Genomic DNA, 10,285 nt, shown 5'->3' with positions numbered 1-10,285 from the left:
GTAGGTATAAACCAGGCATCAGTAAATGCAGGGCAGAAATTCAAAGAAAATCTAGACTATCAATCAGAAGACACAAGTGATTCAGTGATATAAGAGACCCTTTTCCAGCAGCATGTTCCTGTTTTGGGAACTGTGATCACTGAGTGATGGACCATTGCATTATCTATCTGCTGCTTTTATGTAAGCTGTGAAGCTAATGTTGCCTTAATTTCCCTTGGGAAAGATAATTCACTTCTCCCCAAGAAAACTGAAAGTGAAAGAGCAGCGGCTTCAAAGGAAACACTTGCAGTTTGGAGACTCTCTTCCTTGTAGGAGGGTAAAAACACCATCTAAAAGTCATGGGGATTGCTTTGCTTCTCTGCTCTCCAGAGAACTTTCAAAGTATTGGAATTATTTTTTTGTGCCAAATGTTACCCAGTAGAGGCACATTCTTCAAGCTGAGCCAAAGTTGTCCCTAGAACAGTCTTGAGAGGTTCTTCTTTAGGCTGTTACAAAAACAGTTAAGATTTTCTTTCTTACAGCTTGCATTTGCTTTCTCTTGTACAAGCCAGACTCATACCTCAGTCTCACAATCCAGATTAGGCACAAAGGTTAATCTCTGGGATAAACTTGCTGTACCCACATTTCATTTCAGCAACAATGTTATTTTCTTGTCTGTTAAATTAACATTTCTTTAAAATGTTCATTTTAAATGTAAGTTAAATTAAAATTAAAATTTGAAATGTAAAATGTTGAGAATACTCCTTCAGTTGGAGGTATGTTTAACATGAGGAAAAAGAGCGAAAACATGCTAATGCTTCAGTTTAAGTGAATCTTAAAGTTCTGTGTTGAAGTACAGGCCTCCCATGTACATCATTTGTTGACCCTGCAGTTTTGCTGGTGATTTGCATGTGTGCAGCAAGTCCAAATGCCTTAAATGATGTGCAGTGAGATCACATTTCCATGCTGCATTGCCTGGAAAGCCAGTCCCTCTGCAGCTGAGAGGCAATGTCACTCGCAGTGGGAATACACCACATCAGATGCATCCAGTGTCCTTACCATCCTCCTCTCTGAAAGGAACTTCCCTGTTCACCTAAAATTCTTGTATCCAAAGGAAAAGGAAGTACATGATTTTCTTCAGCTTTGCAGAGCTTTTGCAGACACGTGTGAATCTGTTTCTACTTTTTTTAAAAATATGTAGTCTTGGGAAACTGTACTTTTGTGAATTGCATGGAATTTAGATAGAATGTTACCTTAAAGCTACAATAGCTATCCATGAAATATTGAAATATCTTACTAGAATTTGTGCTTTTCCGTATTTTTTCCTAAATGTTATATTCCAATAAAAACCTTGTAATTTTGTGTTTATCAAAAAATGGGTCTTCAGTAAGCAGTATGATCGCTATTTTTAAACCATTTTCATCCATTTTTGAATAAAATTCTGGAAGAAAACACAGTAAATATTGTTCATTTCAAATCCTTTGAAACAAAAAGCTTTGAAATGTCAGGTTTTTAGTGTTGACTTTTTCTTTTTTTTCAACCAAAATTAGTTCCATGTCATTTAGCAAAGGAAAGTAGCAAGATCCATGTATTCTATCTATGCCAAAGCAGAAAAAATACTGCTAGCAAAGCAAAAAATTTGTTTTCTGGTACACTGTGCTGAAGGAAATGGTGGAAGACCTGTGTTTCATGCTTTCATCTGAAAAGAACCTTTTAGCATCGCTGGATAGATGAAAGACCATGAGTTTTATTTACTGTTTCTCCAAAACAGTGTCAATTGTTTTGAGGAAGATATGTAATAGAGTTTATTGGGAGAAATAGGAACTGCTGGTAGGTAACATCTGCATTTGCTGCCTAGATTTCCCATGAGTTCAGAAAAAAAGAGTCAGATTTGCGTATTTTAAATTTCCTTAGCTTTATGTTTTCTGATGTGCTAGCTGCATGGTATCAAAGTGGTTACACAGACAGTCCAAAGTTCTGGCTTTGAGGTTTCTGCAGTTTATAGGAGCCACTCATGAAACGGTGCGATCCACAGAACTTCAATTGCTGGCTCTCCTGTGCACTGGAAAGTTAGAGAGAGCGTTCACTAACTTTCTTTTCAACTTTCTTAATGCAACTATCAATACTGTTTTTTTCTAATATGAAACCAAAAAGTCCCCAATGTTCTAAGCATGGGTAAATTATGCTATTGTTCCAACATTTATAGTGTTATTGCATATTTACGTGAGTATAGTAACAGATATGTTTGCATCATTTTAACTTCACACCAATTTTTTCTTCCTTTGAGAATGTTGCCTTATCCAAAGTGTTGATTTTCACTTTTGTTATGCCCTACAAGACAAATACACTGTTCTTTACTGAAATTGCTTTTCATCATACAAATTCCATGAGGTAGGTGGAGGCAGGGTGTGAACGGGGTCTTCGGTGTTTATATTGAACCATAATGAATCACATTATCCCTCTAAGCTTAATTGTGGTACCACGGATGGAGGAAAGTCTCTTCGTTTTTCTGCTTCATGCTCAAAAAAGCAGCATCAGTGTATACAGTTTGAATAAGTAAAGTGTTTAAATGCATACTTAAACTTACACAGGTATGAGTTTGAGGTTTAAGATGAAGCTTTAGTTCTTAAGCCATCCAGTTGCTTTGGCTGCACCAAAGTTTGAAAAGGCTTTTCCTTAACAAACCTGCTTTCTGACTATCATTTATTTTGTGCATCACAGGGGAAATTACAGCTTGTCATCTGTTTCTTGCATGTTGTCATGTCACTGTTTTGGAAAATCTTAATGGAAACTTCAAACACTTAAAGAAAGAAAACCACATTCTTTAACTGCGTGTCCTCATTAAGGCATTTGTTTTCTGTTTTTTTTAAATTTCTATTTAATTGTGCACATGGAAGAGCTTTTACATTTTCCTTAATTAGAGAAGTTGTGATGTACTTTGGGGGTAATTATGGTAGTATCAGTGGAGTTGCCTCAGTGTTGGTCAGCACAGAATTTTGCCTTCTGTTTGCAGAATTTGTGTGCTCTCCCTTTGGAAGATGAGACCCCAGGGGCATCACAGCAAACTGAGGACAGGGCCTCCAGAACTTCTGCTCATCCTCTCTGTAAGTTACTTCCTCAAAACCAAATTCTAAGTGCCGCTCCTACAGGAACTTTATTTGTTCCTCACTTATAACACACACAGTACATCCATAACCAGAAGCAGAAATCATCATAAGTAGTCATCATGGCTAGCAGCATACCCCAGGAGTCAATACTGGGTCAAGTCTTGTTTAACATCTTCTTTTACTGATCTGGATGATAGGGCAGAATGTACGCTCAGCAAGTTTGCAGATGGTGCAAAACTGTGAGAAGTGGCTGGTATGCCACGGTGTTGTGCTGCTATCCACAGGGAGCTTGACAGGCTGAAGAAATGGGCTAACAGGAGCCTCATGAAGTTCAGCAAGGGGTAGTACAAAGCTCTGCACCTGGGGAGGAACAATACCAGACAGTAGTACATGCTGGGGGCCACCCAGCTGATACAGAGCTTGGCAGAAAAGGACCCAATGGACACCAAGCTGAATGTGAGTCAACAGTGAGACCCTGCAGCAAAGAATGTGAACAGTGTCCAGGGCTGCATGAGGCAAAGCATTGCCAGCAGACCAAGGGAGGGGATCTTCCCCTCTATTCACCACTGGTGAGGCCACAGCTGGAGTGTGAATCGCCATAACAAGAAGTAGAAATCCTTCTGAGATTCATAGCTGTATAGGTGACAGAGTCACCTTTTGGACATACAGGTTAAATCTCTTTCCAAAGCAGAGTTGGAAGAGACCCACGCTCACTGATGTCTATGGGCCCTATTCAGGAAAATGTTCTTGTAAGGAACTGCAGATAAATGCTGCTGTGTCACAGCATTGTAACTGTCCAAAACACTTCTCAGCTGCCATTTCTGCCCCTTCTCCCTGGACCTCACCTTCATCCTCTGTTCAGGTGAACTGGTGCAATTACAAGAGGTATGACTGCTAAAGTTTTAAAATGTCAAATTTTCATTTCAGTCAGAATCTGTTCATTGGCACAATTAACTTGAGACTCTGCTAGTACATTGCCCAGTTTCTTTTTATGTTTTTTTATTCTTTATGTACAACATATCCAGGAAGTAATTGGTCTCTGATGTATTCAAAGGATAGAAAATCATATCATCATACATTACTCGCATAGGAAAAATCCATTTGTATTCAAATAAGGATTTTATCTTTTTATGTATAATAAGGTTTTAACTTCCGTTTACCTTATTAATTCCAACAAATTTCTGTTTTCACAGAATTACACAGTTGGTTCTTCAGTATCCAGCCAGATAATCCTTATGTGTGCTCAGTTAGAAAGCAGTTTTAGAAAAGTAAAGTCTTTCTATCAGGGACAAAATATTTTCTCTGATTTACTTTTCTTCAGAGTAAGCATATAGTTAAATATCAGAACATATTATTGATACCACATTTACATCTGATACGGAAAAGATTAAATGTTCCATTAAAATTAGTAGTTTCCTAGGCGGTATTTCAAGCATACAGTACTTTTGCTGTTTCTTGCAGCCTAGTGCCATATTTACTACAAGATCCCAGGATTACCAGTTTATTGTGTATAACAGAAATTTTAGAAAAGCCCTACACTTTAATTTTACACAAGTATGTCCCACTTACATTTGCCCCAGTGATGCAGACAAAGATCTACAAAAGGACCTGCATCACCAGTTGGCACTGGCTACTCTTATCATTGTACAGTCTTCTCCCACACAAAGTGGATTGACTGCAGGGAGCTCATATGCATGCTTGAATTTTAAAGATGTGAGTACCATAAACAGAACAGGTGCGTAGGAAGCAGGAAGAAGACGCAGTATGGTATTCTTATATTCACATTCAATTGTTAGGATATTCAATGTGTACCGCTGCTTGCTTGATTTTTTATTGTTAACATGTTTTCATTCTGAGATATGCTTCTTACAGTTGATGTGAGGCACCTTGAGAATGAAGGACTGTAACTCCATTTCCCCATTGGCTGGCTTTGCTGTGCAGATAGGAAGATCCAATCCTCTTAAGTACTGTGATTACGGATGCATCTTATACAAGAGTTACTCCTACAAAACAACTGAAGAGTCCTTTGGTCTGAGCAACCAGCTGACCTCAGAGCTCTGCATATAATATAAAAGAATAGGATAAATTTCTGTTGGAAGGGACCTACAATGGTCATCTAGTCCAACTGCCTGCCCTGCCTGACCATTTCAGGGCTAACCAAAACGCAGGATTACTTCCAAACACAGGGGTATTGCTTATTCTTTCTACACATCTACCTCTTTTCCTCTAAACCACATTTCCTGAATGGTACAGAATAAGCACTGCTACAAGTTTGCTTGTTCTAAGTTCCTAGCCAGACTCAGTTTCTCCCAGGGACTGGGGTACCCGGGATAGCCTGCAGTTAACCTGGGATGGGTTCAGGCTTCACCAGCAGACTTGGTGCAGATGGTGATGATACTTTATCGTTAACCTTTTCCAAACAGCATTACTTTTGCTAGCAGAGTTTTAGGATCATTAAATCAGATGTCTGAAAAATAATGTAGCCTTCCTAATAGCATGTAAATAAATACGGGGGGGGGGGGGGGGGGGGGGAAGATATAATTGGAAAGGAATACTTTAAGACATGAAAAGAAGTATGAGGGAGAAAGGGAGGAGAACAGAGAGATGCAATAGGAAATTAAAAAGGAAAAGCATAATAAAGTCAAGAAAGGAATATGGTTTTCTCAAAAATGACTAAATATTTTGAGAATGTTTAGATTTGGCTTTTCAAACTTTAGGTGGTCAAAAAAACTTGATGTCATGCGAAAGTATTTACTCATTCTTGAAAACTGTTTTTAAGTTACATCTGTTTAAATAAACAACACAAGGCAGGCAAAATTACTTGTCACTTTTGACCAACTGAGCCCTAAAGTCTTCTCTAGAACAAGGAGAGGCTGCATAAAGCAAATAATAAGGAAATAGAAAATTACTAGGTATTAAAATCTAGAAAGGAAGAGAAATTGAACATAGTGCAAAAGGTTTCTAGAGTAATCTATTTGCCCATATGCAAAATGAGGTTGTAAAAGAAGATCAGTAACCTATATTTGATGATGGAGAAATCATGTTTTAATTTTAACATAGCTTGCCCTTAGCTCTACAGGGCAGCCATTAAGCTGTACATTCTTAACTACCAGCAAACTAAATGCTAATCTACCATTTCCAATCAGAGATCACAGACTACATGAAGGCCCTTATTTCTAGCATATTTGGAGTATCAGTTACTTGTAAGCAGCAAATGAATATCTATATTGATCACCCTTTTCATTTTGTTGGCCTTGATTATCATATGATGATGATTATAGGACTGGAGCACCTCCCTTATGAGGGAAGGCTGAGCGAGCTGGGCCTGTTTACCCTGGAGAAGACTGAGACGGGATCTTATCAATGCATATAAATATCTTAAGGACAATTGTAAGGAGGATGGGGCCAGGCTCTTTTCAGTGGTGCCCAGCAACAGGACAAGGGGTAAGGGACACAGACTGCAACACAGGAAGTTCCATGTGAGTACAAGGAAGAACTTCTCTACCTTGAGCACGACAGACCACTGGAACAAGCTGCCTAGAAAGGTTGTGGAGTTTCCTACTCTGGAGACATTCAAAACCCACCTGGACGCAATCCTGTGCAACCTGCTCTGGGTGAACCTGCTTTGGCAGGGAGGTTCAACTAGGTGATATCCAGAGGTCCCTTCCAACCCCAACCATTCTGTGATTCTGTTTTCCTAGAAGGCCAACACACATAAGATCAGCCCAGATATATTTTCTCTGTGAAGCAGATTGTCAGCCCTATTTTATAAGTAGATGTACTAATCCTGTCCTTTGGCAGCCAATAAGAGCACTTGCTCCTATATCTAAATACTCTTATAAGCAGCCAAAGTCAATATTTGGGACACAGATTGCTGATTGGCTCATTGACAGTCCTTTCTCAGGTCTTCCAGTCAGCTTTAGAGACATAGGAGCAGTGCAACTCGAAAAATCAAATGAATGGAGAAAAAAGGGGCTTGTTCTTATAACATTTGGTAGCTGCCTCAACAGATAACGGAATGTGCAGCACAGTGTATGTGCTGGCCAGCCACCAAATTTCACCATGAATCCCTGGACTAGATCCCAGAATTTGAATTTGAGCAGGGGATGCCTGGAAAAGACACGTTGTGGGCCTTCCAAAAGGAGAAACTATTCTGTTTTGGGCAAGGGGAGGTAATGCTCAACCTGAGGAAATGTGCAGGTGGTGCCTCTGAAAGACGTTTACAGTTTACAATGGTGAAACATCAATAGGTCACCTTCCTCATCTGTTAGATCCAGCTTTCCCTACAGTATGACCAACTACATGTACAAGGCAACTCACTTTCTTTGCACAAATCTAGCAAGCTTCAACATGCCAAGGAATTAATGTTGGCATGTCTTCACTGCATTTAGGCATCATCTACAAAAAAAGCTTCAACATGCCAGTATGACAACGCTTGTTGATCTGAGAAAGCCACCAACACTTCTAAACCACATTAAGTCTCAATCCATTTCTTAAGAAGCTAAAGGAAATGAAATGAGATAAAAAAATAAGTATGCAGGGATAACAAAATTTAACTTCATTTGATGCTATGTAGAAATAATAGATCAGTTAGGGGAAGAGAAAAGCTTCTTAGCAGCTGTTACAGGAACAGAACAGTCCGTTAAAATTCCAGCTGCAGAGGGAGAGAAACATTCAATCTAGGGTAATAATAATAATCAAGCACAGAGAATTTTAAGGGAAACATATTGCTTTTTAGTCCCAAATTAACTGATGTTCTTAAAAGTCAACTGCAATGGGTATGACTGAGCACTCAGCACTCATAGTGGAAACTATAGCTCCCAAATTCCCCTGTGCCAATGCCTGGGCTAGAGAAAGGGCCTGTGCTGATCACTGCCACAGAGTTCTCACAATAGGATCACTTTCAATGCTTTTGAATTTCTGTCCAAAAAAAGGAGGATCACCATACCACTGAAGAGTATGTTCTACTTGCAGCAGAGAAACAAGGCAGTTGAGTTTTGGTAGAGATTTAAAGATCCTCAGTACCTGTCATTGAGGTGATCATTTAACCTCCTAATGAGCTAATCTCATTGCTAGCCAACTTCCCCTCAACACCTCCTTCATCCTCTTTTGCAACTGCTGGCATACCTCTCAGGCTGATCTAAGCTGCTGAACCAAGAAACAACTCCAGTCCTTCCCTGACTTTATAAAACAGGGCAAGGGGAGTCACTAACTTCCCCTTTCCCCATCTCCCAGACAAACGATATTTTCCTTACAAAGACATTGATGTGATTTAGCCAGAGGTTTATCACCATGGCCCATGTCAGCTAGGTTAACAGGCCTGGATCTTCAGAGAAGACAACCTACTGAGAGAATTAGTGTCCAGCACTTCAGCTTGACATTATTTCAGACACCAACCCTCCGTGAAAGTTTTCAATCACAATTCTCTTCTCAATCCATCATGCTATCAATGCCTGCCTCAATGCTGATCTTTGTCAATGAATGTAAACAAATATCGTGTCAGAAGATGGCACAGGACAGTCTATTGCCTTTTCAGGATTAAATGTTACTATCTGTGTATAAGTAGATTGCCTCCTCCCTTTCATGTCAGCACTCAACAGTATTCAAATTATCTCTCTATGCTACGCTAACTATCCAGTAAATAAATTGGAAGCACACTCTGGCCTACTTTGTTTAGTATCTTTAAAACTTCAGACTAATCACTGTTAATGAGACCTATTCTAGAATCATACAACTCTGAAAGATGTCACCAAAATAGCTTTAAACTGAGGTGGGAGAAAAAAAACAATTTTGTTTGTTTGTTTGAAGCAGATAGAGATTAGTGCAGAGTATTGCAGAATATTATCAGAACCAGGGAAACTGGCTCAAGGAATGTTAATTAAAAAACAGTGGAACAATGAAAAGTTCATTGTTGCTAGCTAGAATTTCTCACCCGTAGGAATGCATGAGATATTTCAGACTCCATGAATAATGTCACACTAGTCATCTAGTTAACTGCCATAGATGTTGTGGTAAATTTACACTACTGTCATTTCTGGACTCAAGAAAGGATTTTGCTTCCAGGGGTCTTTGCTTTTGCTTGCAGTATATAAAGTATCCTGTCAGCCTGTTGCTCAAGAGACCATACCATTGGAATGTTGCTGCTCTTTCTTTCTACATCGCTTTCCATTCCATCTTGCAAGAGTGGTTTGAAGCAGCATTCACTCCAAAATTCCCAAGCACCCCTAATCCTGTTGGTTTTATTACTGGATTTATTTTTCTGCTGATGTAGACTGTGATTTCTGTATTTGCAGTCTCATAAGAAACCACTCTTGTAAAACCCTAAATGATGATCTTGTCTGACAAGCTTTCAACTACTTAAAGAGCCTTCTTTCTAACATTTTTATTTTTTCTCTTCCACTATTTCAGTAATAATATTGCTTTCTACTGCTGTTACACAGTTTTTAACAAAATTGCAATATATTTTTTGCATTCCTTTTTATTTCCTTTCTTTCCCTGAGGACTTCAGTGGTCTTGATAAATTAAATAAACTTTGCAGGACCCACTTAAAATGAAAAATCAAGATGATTCCATTTCACACATTGTTATATTTGGGATTGAGGAAGTTAAAAGTACACATCTTAAATCTACATGCAAAAACATGCACAGAGCACTTATCCAGGGACTTAACAAAGACACTGGGCTTGAACAATTTGAACATAGATGGAGAGAAGCTCATTGTCAAGGTTCATAGCAAACCAGCAGGTCTTTTCCTGAGTTAGGAAGTGTACCTAACCCGAGTTAGGAAGTTATCTTTAGAGTTAGGAAGTGTACCAAAACCAGCACAAACATCTTCCTCCTGTCCAGATTTGTCAAGCAGACGTTGTTCCTGGCCTTTCCATTTCAAGCCAATAAAATGGTGTTACAACTGTCCATCACAATAAGCTTCTGAAATGTGGAGATCCTGACTGGTTTAGGTCAAAACTAAACTACATTTATTGATTTTATTTCCATTCACAGATGATTGCCTACAATTCAGCATGAGACCCTTAGAAAGAAATTTGAGAAAAATTGAATATGATACCACTATAAGATGAGGTTGGAATTAACCTAAAGCCAGGCAATTACTGCCACAGGAAAATGGAGAGGTAAACAGGTTAGAGGTGGAACTTAGCACTTCTGTTTACAGTGACATGAGAAAAGGAGAAATGGCTGTGGGA

General features: G+C 39.0%; 1 long non-coding RNA gene across 1 annotated transcript in view; it reads left to right on the top strand.

The window, feature by feature from the left end:
- LOC308064001 overlaps nucleotides 1-10,285 on the top strand; it is a 69,630-nt gene that overhangs the window by 36,315 nt on the left and 23,030 nt on the right. Inside the window, exon 2 of the long non-coding RNA XR_013928151.1 lies at nucleotides 2,993-10,285. This exon is cut by the window's right edge and continues 23,030 nt beyond it. This is a non-coding gene — a long non-coding RNA (uncharacterized lncRNA). The remainder of the gene's footprint in view (nucleotides 1-2,992) is intronic.

This window comes from Falco punctatus (assembly GCF_963210335.1).
Source record: "Falco punctatus genome assembly, chromosome: 5".
NCBI lineage: Eukaryota > Metazoa > Chordata > Aves > Falconiformes > Falconidae > Falco > Falco punctatus.
Note: the sequence above shows the minus strand (reverse complement) of the source record. Positions and strands in the feature narration are given on the sequence as shown.